Source organism: Aethina tumida, chromosome 4 (assembly GCF_024364675.1).
Source record: "Aethina tumida isolate Nest 87 chromosome 4, icAetTumi1.1, whole genome shotgun sequence".
NCBI lineage: Eukaryota > Metazoa > Arthropoda > Insecta > Coleoptera > Nitidulidae > Aethina > Aethina tumida.
The window spans coordinates 14,175,797-14,190,192 of record NC_065438.1 but is presented as its reverse complement, the minus strand read 5'-3'; the positions used below and the strand labels follow the sequence as shown (position 1 = coordinate 14,190,192).

The following is a 14,396-nucleotide window of genomic DNA, read 5'->3' as shown; positions in this document are numbered from 1 at the left end:
CATTCTAAATTAAAAAAATTAATTAATTTTGTACATTTAACATTATTTAAACGAATAAACAAAACAAAAATTTGCAATTAATTTTATATAAATAGGAATAAATAATATTAAGAAATTTCTGAATAATTTTGTAATTATAAATTTTTAATTTCATTAATTTTTGTGCTTTATTTTAATAAGGGAAAACCTGTAGTTCACATAAAATTATTAAGAATTATTCTAAATAAAACAATAAAATAAACTTAAGATAAATAAAACAAATAAAAATCTTGTAATTGTAAATTTTTAATTAAATCTGTTAATATTTTGTCAACAAATGTTTTCTAATAATAAAATTAATATATAAAATATTAATAAAAATTTGATTATTATAAATTTTGTGTTATATCCTGTTCAGTGCTTTTAATAAAATTCTAGAAATTATTAAAAAAATATATAAATAAAAAGTAATGTAATTGTAAGTTTTTATATCGATTTTGTGATTTATATATTATTTTAATAAATAAAAAAATATTGGATTTAATATAAAATAATACAATTAAATACTATTAATAAAATTGAAAACGAAAAATCTAATTGTAAATTTTTAATTAGATTAAATTTCATAAATTCAACATTATTTTTTATAAACCTGTATTGAATATAAAATATATAAAAGATATTTTTAATGAAAATAATTTGAACATTGTAAATTTTTTTCAAAACATTTAATTAATAATATAAAGATTTTAATAAGCTAACAATTATTTTAAAACATTTGTTAATATATTGTTTATAAAATTTTGTTCATTATTATTACCTTTTGAGTTTATACATTATATAAAATATTAATAAACAAATATTTTAAATACATCTAATTAATATAGTAATAGAATAATTCTATTTAAAATTCAAATAAAAAAAAATCTGTGAATATTGCGATACACGATTTTAACAAATTAAGTATTTAATAAATTAAGTGTTTTAATTACAAAACATATTTAATATTTATAAAAATTCTCAATAAACTTAATAATAATTATGTAATTAAATTTTGTGTTTTTTAGAGAATTATACCTAATTCAAAAATATTATAAAAATCTGTAATTAATTAAAATAATTAAGAAACATTCTAAATCTGTACATAATAATGTTAATAAGCAAATATTTATGAAATAATATAATAAAATAATGATCCCTGTCATTAATGATTCCAATTATTAAAAAATATTCTATTATACATAAAAATAATTTAATATAAAAAGCATTTTGATTAAATTATAAATATTTAATTGGATTGAGTTTTGTGGTTTTAACATATTTGTATTTATTTCATTTTTATAAAAACCAATTATTATTATACATTTTTTATAAAAGGATTTAAAAGTAAAAACCCATTTTTAATATAAAATAATGTATAATGGTTATCAATCTTTAACAGCCATTACCTGATTTTTCACATTGTGAATATTTGAGATATATTCAACCTTTTTTGCAATATTTGTCGACAATAACGGTTCTGTTGTAATACAAGTTAATACATACATATGTATGTTGTTTTTTACACAAATGAAAATAACAATGGTCAACATTTCGGCACGAAAAACAAATGGAAAACGAGCTGTCACGTCACACACGTTCCGAGAAACATTTTCAATAACAGAACGTGAAATTGTTTGTAGTGGAAAGATCAAAAGTTTTGCACAGGAATTGAATTAGTTTCGTCGGGTCACCTGTGTCAAACTAATCAACAATAAACCCTTTCATTAACGTGACAAAACCGCACCGGTTTACTATTTCTAATACCCGACACATATTACGTTTCAATTAGTGCGCCAAAACGTTAACAAAAAAAAAAAAAGAAAAAAGATAAACGAAACGAAATTTTGTTTGCCCTCTGCGATACGTATTTTAAAAAGTAAAGCCTCTCCATTTTTAGGAGTTGCCTTATCCGTGAAATAATGTTTACAATGGTCGGAAGTATACGTGTCGTGTCGCGGAGCCCCGCGATTAAATTTACAACGAACTTTGACACATCGTTTCGGGGCCCGACATCTTCCTTTTGTTTGCGCCCCCCTCCGACCGCCCCGTTCGATTATCCCGTCGTCGCACTTTTCCACCGGCATAATTAATTCCGGGCCGGCGGTAAAGTGTTTGTTCGCCGGATTAACACCGCCAAAATAAATCCGTCAATCTCGAACGGCAATAATTTTTTTATCCGGAGTCATTTTCTTGTTCACGCATCGCGTAACCGGAAGGACGGGTTCGATTATGAAGCCACAACCGAAAATACGTCTATGAGATATTTATTGCCGTTGTTTTACGTACGGGACGGGACGTATCTCGTTTAAGACAAAGGCGGGAATTTTCTTTTGGGCCCCACAAATATTTATATATTACGGCCCGAAACGGATTTATTTTTGGGCTTGTTAAAATTCTACGCGGGGCGTCGTCGTTTCTTTGGGCGTGTCTGATAATATTACTTAAATCTTATCTTTAAGTTGTTACATATACGTACGTATATTGCATTTAAATTCTGCGGTAAACAAAGTTTACTGTGATACGAAGCTGATTGTGAGATAAACAGTTTGTGTTAATGTATTAAGACGGGGGAAATTGTTGATTAGTATTGCGGTATTTTTGAATAAAAAACTGGAAATATCTGATGAGTTGTTGGGAAAATTCGGAGATATCTGATTATGTGAAAAACAAATAATAAAAAAGAACTCGACAGAACTAATAAACGTCAGGATGAATAATATCAAACAAATACGATCAATTAGTTGATTTTTTATGTCAATACAATATTGGAAGTTTGCCACTGAACTAAAATTTAAAAATAATTTTAAAATGCTGTGAAACAATTTTGTGTAAATTCATCATCAATATTTCATATAAATTTAATTCTTCAAATCTACGAATTTCATTGCCTTTTTAGATTTAATGTTTATTTAGTTTTTTATTACTTTTTTATATTTTTCAGAATTTTGTCTATATAATTTTAGACAACCCTGATTATTTTATAGTGCAACAACAAAAGAATATTATTGAACATTTTCTTATATTAATTATTGTTCATTGACATTTAATTCTTAGTTTCTAAATTTTTTTAGAATACTTAATTTAATACCTCTTTTTATTATTTTCATTATAATTTTCAGAATTTATTCTTTATTATTTATTATATTTATTTTAAAGAAACTTAGAAAATTATTATTTAATAATTTTCTCTTTTAAAATCTACGTCTTGGATTCTACGAATTTCATTGCCTTTTTAGATTTAATGTTTATTTGGCTTTTTATTACTTTTTATTTTTTTCAGAATTTTTGTCTTAGTAATCTTAGACAACCCTGATTATTTTATAGTGTAACAAGAAACGAATATTATTGAAGATTTTCTTATATTAATTATATTTCATTGACATTTAATTCTTAGATTCTAAAATTTTTTAGAATATTTAATTTAATACCTCTTTTTATTATTTTCATTATACTTTTCAGAATTTATTCTTTAGAATTTTAAAGAAACTTAGAAAATGATTATTTAATAATTTTCTTTAGTCATATTTCATTAAAATCTACGAATTTCATGGCCTTTTTATATTTAATATTTTTATTAATTTTTTATATTTTTCCGAATTTTGTATTCATAATTTTAGTTAACCCTGATTATTTTATAGTGTAACAAGAAACGAATATTATTGAAGATTTTCTTATATTAATTATTTTTCATTGACATTTAATTCTTAGATTCTAAATTTTTTAGAATACTTAATTTAATACTTCTTTTTATTATTTTCATTATAATTTTCAGAATTTAGTTTAGAATAAGATGATTATTTAATAATTTTTTATTTTAGTCATATTTCATTAAAATCTACTCCTTGGATTCTACGAATTTTATTGCCTTTTTAGATTTAATGCTTATTTGGTTTTTTATTACTTTTTTATATTTTTCAGAATTTTGTCTTTGTAATTTTAGACAATCCTGATTATTTATAGTAACAAGAAACGAATATTATTCTTATATTAATTATTAATTATATTTCAATGATATTTATTTCTTAGATTCTAAATTTTTTTTACAATATTTAATTTAATATCTCTTTTTATTATTCTCATTATAATAATTGTCAGAATTTAGTCTTTAGAATTTTAAATAAATTTAGAAAATGATGATTATTTAAGAATTTCTTATTTTAGTCATATTTTATTAAAATTTTATTCTTGGATTCTACGAATTTCTTTAACTTTTTAAATTTAATACTTTTTTGTTTTTTAATTACATATTTTATATTTTTCAGAATTTTGCCTTCAGAATTTTAGTTAAACTAGTTTATTTTATAGTGTTACAAGAAATCATTATTGTAGATTTTCTTATGTTAATTATTCTTCATTGAAATTTGATTCCTAGAGTCTACAGATTTCTTCTACTCTTTTTATTAAGTATAAATACATAAGATGTTATACGTTTGAAGGTTTAAATTTTGGGGTAAACAAAGATTCCTGTGATATACAGCTAATTGTGAGATAAATAGCTTATGTCAATAATTACGTGTGTATTAAGAAATAGAAGGAAATATTGACTAGTAAAATATGCTGGAAATTCAACCATATTTTCTTTCCCTATGAATTTCCCTGCGGTATTTTCAAATAAAAAACTGGAAATATCTGATGGGTTGTTGGGAAAATTCGGAGATATCTGATTATGAGAAAAACAAACAATAAAAAAGAGCTCGACAGAACTAATAAACGTCAGGATAAATGATGTCAAGCAAATACGATCAACTAGTTGGTTTTTATGTCAATATATTGTCACAAGTTTGTCACTGTTTAACTCAAATTTAAATATAATTTTAACATGCCATTAAACAATTTTGTATAATAATTTTACATAGATTTCATTAGTTGTTCAAATACAAAATGAAATAAAATCATAAATTAATATTAAATTTGAGAAAAATACGATATTATTCATTCGAGTATAATTTCCCTAAATTTTAATATCTGTAAATGAAATCCGTTTAAAAATTAATTAACAAAAAGCACTTCGTAGTATTTCATAATTATATTTATATAAAATAAAATTAACAATTACTTTTTAATTTTGGAAAATAATTATTAGCTTTATACATTTGATGTTTATATGAAAAAAATATATTTAAAAAAAGGGTGTGGAATATTTAGAAATTCTAAAAATAATTTCATTTTTTACTAAAATTTACTGCCAAATTATTTTCTCTCATTTTTTATAAACAAAATGTTAGCAATCCGTATATTAAAGTAGGTAAAGTAATTTTAATTAAATTTTTGTTTTTTATAAACTTTAATAACTTTTTATATATCGTAGTCTGTAATTTATAATATTTAAAATTTCAATTTAATTTTTAATAAATTGTGAGGAATGTTATATAACTTTTAATTAAAGTCAGTTTTGTAAATATTGTATATCGACTATTTTCATAAATAATGTGATGTAATATATATTCATTTAATTGTTTAATACATTGTGAAGGTTTTCAAACAAAATATTCCACACAACACAAATTGAATTGTGTATTAAATAAACACTATTTTATTTATTTTTAAATTATTAAAATCTATCTATCAAACTTTTATGTACATTTATTGGTAAATTCTTTCATTTCAATATTCAAATTTAGTGAAGGACTTTTTTAAGTTTTTAAGCTTTTAATTTAATTATTATATAAATTAGTTTACATATTCATAATATTTAAAATCCTGTCTTCAGAGTTTTAGGTAAACCTGAACATTAAACGAAAGATTGTTTTAGATTATTTTCGATACAAAATTCAGAAATATATCTCAGAATTTTAAATAAACCTCTTCATTTTATCCTGGTGTAAATTTTCTTCTAATAAATTAGTTAATATATTCATAATTTTCAGAATTCTGTCCCAGAATTTTAGATAAACCTGTACATTATGTAGTGGCGAAAGAAATAAGAAAGATTTTCCTAATATAATCATTAAATTATGTGAATTTTTTAGAATATTTTGATTAAATATCTCTTTTTTATTTACTTCCTTTATAATTTTTGTTTTTAGATTAATTTTTGATTTCTTTATATTTTTTAGAATATTTTCTTTAAAATTTTAGTTGATCATCATCATATTATAATAACAGAAGAAAATTATCCTTATTAAAATTTGAGATATTAGTTATTAGTTATTTATCTATTTAACTTTGAGATTTTACAAATTTTTTAGAACATTTTTATTTAATACCTCTTTTTTATAACTTTATTCAAAATTTCAAGTTCTTTCTTCATAATTTTAGATATTTAGTTTTTATATTAATAATTTTCGGAAGAAAATAATTAATAACTATTTAAAATATTCTTATATTAAATCTTAAGTTTTACCAACTTTTAAAAATATTTTGATTAATTATTAATTATTATTAATATCTTGAAAATTTTCTTATATTAATTATTTTTTTTTGATATATAATTTTTAGATTTAGATTTTAGAAATATTTTAAAACTTTTATATTTATTACTTTTTTATTTTGGATTATATTTTATTATTTTTTTTAGACTGTAGATATATTGATAATTTTCAGAATCTTTATCCAATCACTATTAAAGATTTTCTTGTATTAGTTAAATTTGTTCAAAGTTTAATTCTTAGTTTCTAAAAATTGTTTAAAATATTTTAATTTTTATTTGTTTTTTATTTCATGGAAATTATAACTATAGTTACAGATAAAGTTTTTCAATTTATCATGCCATAAGAAAAAGATAATTAATGAAGATTTTTCTTTAAAATATAATTCTTTGATTCTATAAAATTCGTTGAACTTTCAGATTTAATGCTTATTTTTTATTACTTTCTATATTTTTTCAGAATTTTATACACTAATTTGAATTATAGTGACACAAGAAAATGATTAATCACTATTTAAAATTTTCTTATATTAACATTCCTGCAAAATTTAATTCTTAGATTCTACGAATATTTTATAATATTTTGATTCTATACCTATTTTTTATTATTTTCTTCATATTTTTAGAGTAATAGATGAACCTATTTATTTTATTATTTCTGAAGAAAATTGTGATTAAACATTCTTCTATTTTGGTCATATGTCAGCAAATCTAATTTTTAAATTTTATCAATTTCTTTGAACTTTTAGATTTAATACTTATTTTGTATTTATTACTTTCTTCTTTTTCTTTTTCAAAATTTTGAAAACCTGTCTTTTTATGGTGACAGAAAATCATCGTCATTGTCACATTCCTGCAAAATTTAATTCTTAACTTCTATGAATTTTTTTAGAATATTTTGAGTGTCCTTTAATATTTTCTTGATAATTTTTAAAGTGATAGATAAACCCGTTCATTTTATCGTGTTACAAAAAAAATATGATCAATCAATATCTTCCTATTTTTGTCTTATTTGACCAAAAGGTAATTCTTACTTTTTATTAAATTCTTTAACTTTTTAGATTTAACACTTATTTTGAGTTCATTAGTTTCTTTATATTTTTCATAATTTAAAATGACAGGAAATATATAACTTTTTTTATAATTTTCAGAATTTTAGATGTACCTAATTATGTTACTGTGTCGAAATAAAATGTTGAAGAAGATTTTCTTGAAACGTATAATAAGTTAGTTATATATAGACATCTCTAATTGACAGAATTCTGTCATCACAATTTTAGATAAATCTGTGAAATGATAATTACCTCATCCAGGCCAAAAATGTTAATATTAATTTATCACATTTTATTTAAAAAAAAAACAGAACTAACATTTTTATTATTAAATTGCTAGATTTAAAGAAGTGGCCACTCGAAACAAGTCGACTCGTCGCCGAGGAGCTGGCAAGTAGTTAGAAGGAAGAAGTAAGAAGCCAATCATCGTTAGGGGCAGAGGCGGCGGACGAAAGTCGGGCAGAAGGCAATGAAGGCAAGAAGGGGTCAACGGCGCCCTGCGGCCCCCCCCGTCCAACAGTTGAGCCGTAGGTGTCAAACTAAACAGGTCACACGGCAAGGAAGAAAGGGAAGACGCTTGCGCGGCCCGCGCGAAACAATTCGAATGCCGGAGCCGGAGCCTGAGCCGTCCGCCGCGGCCCGCCAGTGTCAGTATCCTCGCACCGATGCTGTGGGAGTCCTGAGAGTGGTCCGGGATCCTGCGATCAGCCTTGCGTCCTGAGCGTAGCCGCGTTTACGAGTCGCGTGCGCCCAATGTGAATGAGTGTGCGACGTTACGTTTTTGCGGACGCGACACCGTGCCCAGAGCTTTCATGAATTGGTTCGGCGGACTGTTTCGGTACGCGGCCGTGTACGTACGTGTTTGTGGTGTTTTGCATGTGTCCAATTTGTGAACGATTATCGGTCGCTGATTACTTTTTCGGATCCGCATTTTAGGTATGTTCAATAATTTTATTTTTTTTATTAACATATTTTTTTATTAGTTTAAAATATATCTGCCTATTTTAATTTATGTTCATTATTATAATAAATCGTTATGCATAATTGTATTCATTTTTCTATCATTGCTTTTTGGCACGGGGTTGAAATAACGCGAATACGCCAATTTATGCATTTCAATTTTTTATACAAAGAAAAATATATACTATTAATAATGATTATAATATGTAAGTAATAAACATCTTTCAAACATTTAAACACGATTCAAATTTTATATAATCCAAATAATATTTCAAAAAAAAAACAGTTGTTCTTATACATATATAAATTATGGTGGATGCGCAAATTTCTTAAAAATATGTATATATTATACATAAAAATATATTTATACTATTAATAATGGTTATAATATGTAAGTACTAAACATTTTTCAAACATTTAAACACGGTTCAAATTTTAATTTTTATATAATCCAATTAATATTTCAAGAAAAAGCAAGTTGTTCTTACACATATATAAATTATGGTGGATGCGCAAGCACACACTCCTGATATTTCTATTATTATTTGTTGTCAATATTTTATACATTGGGCATTTTGGCATTATCAGAAGGTACATAGAATTTTAAAAATGAAATCCACACCTTAAATTATAATTACATAAATTTGGCCTTTAATTTTATTTCTTAATGTAGGTCCTGTGATGATATGCTTTTTATTTGAATCAAATATAAAAATGTCTAAAAATACACCACTGTTAAAATGGATGATAAATTTCAGTATACTATTTAAAGTACTTCAACATTGTCCTAATTTTAAATGTCAATTAATTAAATAAAATATGATACTGATATATAATATATAGTAAATGCATCAATTTCAAATTTAAATACATTTAAAATATTTCAACATTGAGGAAATATTAAATTTAATAATTGAATTAACATTTCAAAAAATGTGAAGTTGTTTTAGTTTTATTGAATTATATTAAATTAAATTAAGAAATATACTTTTATTTAATGATGGCACTATGTCAAAAAATGTGGTGAATGCGCATAACATTCTTCAAAATTAAAACTCTAATAATCTGTATAATAACACATCAAATAATGCAAATTAGATATTGATTAATTACATAAAATAAAAAAATATAATAATAAAAAAATAATTGATCAAAAAAATAATGTTACTTTAACTCTTTTAATAACTTGAAATTCAGTTAAATAACTTAAATATTATATAATTATAAATATTATATATATTATAATTAATGTTATCCCAAATTGAGTTTTAAATTAAGTATTATTTAATTAAATAAAATTAAAGAAGTAATATATTAAAAATGCATTTTTTAAGTATTAATACGTTTTGAATTTAGTTTTAAATTGGGTATTAATTAATTAAATAAAATTAAGGTATTAAAATGCTATTTTTGAAATTTTTTTAACAGGATTATTATTTTTTGAATTTTGAAAGTTAGTCAATTAATTTTAACATTTTAAACTTGTATGTATTAATTAATATAATATATAATAAATATAAAAATTAATGGTGTTATCTTAATTTCCTATATAGTAATTAATATAATATATTATATATTAAATTAAGTATTAATTAATTAATTAAAATTAAAGACATAATTTATTAAAAGATACGTTTTACCAATATTTTTTGAATTTTAATATTTATTACCCTCTATTTAAAAAATAAAGTACGAACAGAATCAACTACTCATTTTTGAAGGAACTATATATGATTAAAATCTTAATGTGTGATGTGGTTTTTATTTTAATCAAATATAAAAATGTCTAAAAATACACCACTGCTAAAATGGATGATAAAATTCATACTTTAACATTGTCCAAATTTTAAATGTTAATTAATTAATTACATTAATTATTAATTAAAATACGTATATAAAATATGATACTGATAATGTATAGTAAATACATCAACTTCAAATTTAAATACATTTAAAATATTCCAACATTGAGAAAATATTAAGTTTAATAATTGAATTAACATTTCAAGAAATGTGTAGTTGTTTTAGTTTTTTTTTGAATTATATTAAAAAAATTAAGAAATGTACTTTTATTTGATGATGCTATGTCAAAAATGTGGTGAATGCGCATAACATTATTCAAAATTAAAACTCTAATAATCTATATAATAACCTAATAATAAATATACGAAACATAAAATTTAAATAGCTAATATTAAATGAATTCAAAAAATTTTTTTAAACTACTATATAAAATATGGTGGATGCGCAATTTTAAATTTAAATACATAAAAGCTATTTAAAAATATTTTATTATATTTTAGTTAATTAAAAAGCACTTTATTACGATTTTACGTCAATATTCTGCATCAGAACCTTAATATTATTGAAATATTTCAAACAATTTCTATTTATTTAATATTTCTACGATATATAAATTATGGTGGGTGCGCAACTTCAGATTCATATACATTTTTACATTATTTTTGTTGTAATCTTTAAGATATAAATAAACTAATTTATAGTTTAACATCGTGTCTACTTTTATCAAATTTGATAATTTTCTTATAAAATATTAATCCTTTAAACATAATCCAAAAAATATAATTTGTTTGTCATTAAAATATTTGTATAATATTAATGTAATAATTAATTATTATAAAAATATATATTTTTTTAATTTTCTAAAAACTTACAAAAAAATATTAAAATGACAATTAAAAAACACTTATGTTAAATATATGTTAAAATTAAAAAAAAAAAAAATGATTTTATGTAATTTTTAGTAACTCAGATTTTATTCTATATTACATTACACTAATATAAAATTGGAAAAAAAAAAATAATTTGTGCATAAATAATGTTGAAAACGTTAATTACAAATATTTTAAGTATGTTTCTCTAAAATTATGTAGTTAATTTAATTTTCATAATTTATTTACACAGTATTTTGTAAAAGAATAAATGGAGTGAAAACTATTACAGTACATTAAATATTATACACATTTATAAACATGTTTTGTAATTTATTTACGATTCTTATTTATTCTGAAATTTTAAATAATTATTTAATTAAATAATTTACATTCAATTAATATTAATTTTAGCTTATTTAGTATTAAATTAAACAAATAAACTTAATTAATTTAAAACAATATTAATTTAATTTAATTTAAAAAATGAATAAACATTTACATATTATAGAGATATTGAATCGGTATATGTATTTATTTATAATAAATTATGTAAAGCATTAAAATTTAATTATTAATAAAAAATGCAATTCTAGATTTTTATAAAAAATGATGCATGTATATAATAAATTGGATATTTCAATGTGAATAATAAAATTCTAAAAATAAATATATGGTATTGTTCAGCCAACAAAAAAAATAAATAACAATTCAATATAAAATATTGCAGACAAAAATATTTTATTTTAATGGTGCTAAACAGTGTGCTCTGCAATATTTTTTGGTATGTTGTTGGCTATAAATAAAAAATAAATTGTATATAAAATTGAACTTTTTAATATTACAAATTTAAATATAATACTCTTGGCAAATAATAAATATTTACTGACATATTAAACAACAAAGCCTTGTTTATTTCGAATAGAGCAATTTATACGAATCACCTTAATTGAATTTGATAACTAGTTTTGGTTTTGGTAGATAAATAAATGTGGTAATGTTTGCTAAAAATGTTAATGGGGAATATGAAATTGAATCATTTTATTTTAAACGTTACAAAAACACAATTTTAATCATAATAATATAAAATATTCCATATTGTTATTAAAATATGTAATTATGCAAAACACATCTTTACATTTATATCATGAAAACGCCATTAAACAGAACAAACAATTTCATTGTGTTCACAAACGAAATAAAAACAAATAATTGTGTGACTGAAAGCAAATTAGTGATATGCGGACAAAGGGGCAAAACATATCCCCGTATTGAATCAATGTCAGTCGCAAATACTTGTTACCATTCATCGTCAAACAAAAGTGGCAACCGGAATGCTTATTGATTAGCGACTTATCCCGAAAGATACACGCTTTGAAGCCGTACACGATGTTATGATTAAAGGTTTAATTCTAATGCCCGAAACTGTACAACTATGTATGTGAACATCAATTGATCGATTATCAAAAGCCTTTTATAATCATGGATAATCGTTAAGGTTGAATGGAAGTTGTAAATTAAAACTGCAAAAGGAACAAGGAAGAAATAAATTGTGTTTGGAAATGTTGCAACCGGTGAGGATGATAAATGGATCTATTGATTTATTTTGAATAGTTTTTTTTTAAAACAATTTACCTATACAAATATCAATTCATCATTCTACTGTATCACAACTCATCGTATTATCGATTGTTTTGATGCGTATTTAACTGTGTAACACTTGTTACATTTTATGTCACTGCAAATTCAACTAATAATTTCGTGTATTTTGTTGTAAACAAATGGTTCCTGTGAACTGTTAATATTTATCATTTAATCCAGTCAATAAAGTTTGTGTTATAAAATATTAGTCATACAAGGTGATTCGTCTACAATGGAATCCTAAAAATATTACATTTAAAATATTTTTAATAATTATCTGTGCCACAATTCCTGCAGTGAATACATAAAACCTGCACCAACGTCGAAATTAGGCAATATCTCGTGTAAACTCGACGTGCAGCAGGAAATAAGCCAGTTACTAAACTGCAATAAATCAACTATTAAAAAAAGAAGCTTCATGAAATGAATCTCATCAAAAAGTTTGACAAATGGATCCTTCATAAATTAGGTGTGGATAACAAATATGGGTTTGACAATTGCCACTTTTCTTCCAAAAAATGGATCGATGACAACAATTCTGGACTCTAGACAAGCGGTTGAAGTAGATAAACTAAGAAAATTTTGGGGTCTGTATATTATATTGATTGTAAAGTTCTATATATTCACTTTTTAAATTGTTCAAGTTTATGAAATACGCCTTTTTTGTCAATGTTAAGTGGAAAGTATTGCTCACAAAAAGTTATGTGCTGTTTATGGCGACGAAGCCTTATAAGAACGGCAGTTTCAAAATTGGTTTGCCAAATTTCGTTCTGGTGATTTTTCACTCAAAGATGATAAACGCTCTGGTCGTCCAGTTGAAGTTGATGACGACCTAATCAAAGCAATAATCGATTCGGATCGTCACAGTACAACACGTGAGATTGCAGAGAAGCTTCAGGTATCACATACATGCATTAAAAATCACTTGAAACCACTTGGCTATGTTCAAAACCACGATACATGGGTTTCTCACGAACTGAAAGAAACGCATTTAACGCAACGCATTAACCGTCACGATTTGCTAAAGAAACGTAATGAAAATGATCCATTTTTAAAACGACTGATAACTGGCAATGAAAAATGGGTTGTACAACAATATCAATCGGAAAAGACCGTGGAGCAGGCCAGGTGAACCAGCTCAAACAACATCAAAAGCTGGTATTCATCAAAAGAAGATTTTGTTATCAGTTTGGTGGGATTATAAAGGAATTGTCTACTTTGAACTCTTACCACCCAACCGAACTATCAATTCTGTTGTCTACATTGAACAACTAATGAAATTAAACAATACAGTTGAAGAAAAGCGGCCCGAATTGACAAATTGAAAAGGTGTCGTATTCCATCACGACAATGCAAGGCCACACACATCTTTGGTCACTCGGCAAAAATTATTGGAGCTTGGTTGGGATGTTTTGCCACATCCACTATATAGTCCTGACCTTGCACCATCTGATTACTTTTTGTTTCGATCTTTACAAAACTCCTTGAATGGTAAAAATTTCAATAATGATGATGATGTCAAATCGTACCTGATTCAGTTTTTTGCTAATAAAAACCAGAAGTTTTATGAACTTGGGATTATGATGCTGCCTGAAAGAGGGCAAAAGGTCATTGATCAAAATGGGCAATTTATTACAGAGTAAAGTTATTTAGTTCTTTGAAAAAATTGTCTTTGATTTTCTA

At 23.6% G+C, this 14,396-nt stretch overlaps 1 protein-coding gene across 1 annotated transcript in view; it reads left to right on the top strand.

The window, feature by feature from the left end:
- Positions 1-8,066: 8,066 nt before the first annotated feature.
- Positions 8,067-14,396, top strand: part of LOC109600346 (uncharacterized) — a 62,851-nt gene continuing 56,521 nt past the window's right edge. Inside the window, exon 1 of the mRNA XM_020016486.2 lies at positions 8,067-8,376. The gene's annotated coding sequence lies outside the window, so the exon portion shown is untranslated. The remainder of the gene's footprint in view (positions 8,377-14,396) is intronic.